The sequence below is a fragment of the Mercenaria mercenaria genome, chromosome 7, assembly GCF_021730395.1.
Source record: "Mercenaria mercenaria strain notata chromosome 7, MADL_Memer_1, whole genome shotgun sequence".
NCBI classification, from domain to species: Eukaryota; Metazoa; Mollusca; class Bivalvia; order Venerida; family Veneridae; genus Mercenaria; species Mercenaria mercenaria.
Genome location: NC_069367.1, coordinates 86,872,994 through 86,875,541, shown reverse-complemented (window position 1 = coordinate 86,875,541; position 2,548 = coordinate 86,872,994).

Here is a 2,548-nt window from a genome sequence, read left to right as displayed (position 1 = left end):
TTAAGAAAGACAGTAACCGGATAATCTCATCTATGAAGAAAAAAAATAGCACAGTTATTTATACAGAGAATTATCTCTCTGATTTTTCCAGAATTTCACCAGATAGCATGAAATAATTAACAAGTAATCATGCTTTGAGTGGTTTACATCTAATTTGGCACTGTTCAGAGTTCAGAAGGTATGATTGAACCATGAGAGTCGTGAGCCCTGATGGGTTAAATACTGAAGCATTTGAATGATGAACCATGGTAAAATAGACGATAAATCACATGAAGGCACTGATTGATTTTATGCTGGCAATGCTGATTTACATGTTTTAATAATTATTGTCTGGCTACAAATCACTTGCCCCTCATTGATGAGGGTTCAAGCACTGTAGGTCCTAGTACCAGGAAGTCATTTGAAAAGATATTTTCCATAAAGTAAAACTCTGCTGGTAGAATAATTTATGATTTAAATATTACAATTCTAACATGGTTCAATTTTATTTCACGGTAATGCAAAGAAGAAATCAAGATCTGTATATTTTGCAATAAACAACATTACACGCTGCCCGGTAAGAGAGCATTATGACGTCAAAATGCCGCATGAAATTATGAAAACATACCACCTCGGGTAGAATGAAGTCCAGCATAATATTTATTAAATATGTCAATAAGCAGTCTGAAATGAAAAACAATCGAGGCCTTCCTTGTAATATTATCGTCCTAAATTTACCACGGATCATCGTTCAGATGCTTCCCGTATTTAAACCACCTTGGGCTAACACCCTCATTGTTCAATTCCATTACGCATCTGACTCTGAATCCGTGTTTAACTAGCAGTGCTCCAGAAATATTGCCGGTTTGTCAGTTTTGGACCGATTTGGTCTGGGAGGACTGATTCGTGAAGTGGAAAAAATGAAAAAAATAGTCCCTAAAAATGGAGAAAAATAATAATTTCGGTCTGAAATCCAATACCCACTCACCTGCCAAGCAGGAAATTGTTGGTCGCACCCTCAGAGAGTATCAGTTAACGTGTCAAACGGTCTGATTGTCACATCGATAATCGGTCCGTAAATCAAGCATGTGACGCAATCAAGTGCTCGTGCGGCACATCCTTAATGTTTTTGCAGACAGCCGACTGCAATGTAAAAAACATTTTTGACTGGGTATCCAAATGTTTCTGACTGGATCCCAAATGCTTTCGACGGATCCACTTTTTATTTAGAATCCCGCGGAGGATTATTTCAAAAGGCCTATGATTAACATGGTAAAAAACAAACGGTCCAATGCATTTAATGAGACATCACACGGGAAAACCGATATTTAATAGTTTTCATAATTACTTTATTTATAAAAATAACATGATTCATTTGTTGGGCCTTCAGTTGAAACGAGTACAGAAAATTGTCTTTGCAACCCGACTGTACAAAAAAAAAAGAGAAAAAAAAAATGGACTGGCAAACACGATTTATAAAGAAAACCGGAGTGGCACTGTTTATCAATCGTCTTTTAAAAGACGTTTCAAAATGAAATTATTGTTACATCAGAAGAGACACATATAACTTTATATAATGTAGTTGCTTACTGAAATACACACCATAAAATGAAATATCCGTGGCCAACCCGCTGATCCTTTTGGTCTATACATCGGAAATTTGGATTCTCAGCTTTCCACATTTATAATGTTACATATTCGGTCCGCGACAGAGTATTCTAAAATACTGAGGGATGTTTGGCAGAGAATTTGGGGCACTGTAACACTCAAGTGTATTTTATAAAATTCCGTCAAAGAAGGAGAAACTTCACAATACGGTATCGAAGTCATGTGCTTAGGCTTTTAGACCTATTAGGTACACTGTCAATGCTCGGCAATTTAATCCCTGCAAGTATTTTCTCGAAAAACTCGAAATTTAAACAAAGTAACGATCACATAATAACACTGAATAACTGTCTTCATTATAGGTAACTCGCGGTGACCGGTAAATCATTCTTATGCATGACCCTGCATATTTTCTTTACTCAATCACGTTTTACAAATATGGTATATTGGTAATGTGATGGGTGGGGTAGAGCTGATGTCATGATTTTTGTTTCGGACCGATTGAGTTCTCAAAATTTCCAGAGCCCTGTTAACTAGGCGATAAACAACTCGAAGGCCTTGATTATTTGTTCATTCTAACATCGCTCAATTTGATATCCAGTTAAACAAAGAAGAAAATAAAGCTCTATTTATCCTGCGATAAAACAACGATGGGACACGGGGACCGTTAAGAGATCATAATGACGTCAATTACAGATGTCATATTGCCGCCTGACGTCCAATACATTACTTCTATGTAAATGAAGTCAGCATAATATTTATTATAATATAACGATGAGCATGTCCAGAATGACAACCATCAAGGCCTTCTTGTAATTTAATTGTCTCATAACTACGGTTCATCGTCATATGCTTCAGTATATAACCAATCGGGCTAATGCCCTCGTGGTTCAATTCCTACGCATCTGAACTATGAACCTTTGTAAATCAGATGATGAAACACTCAAAGGCCTAAGCCACCATG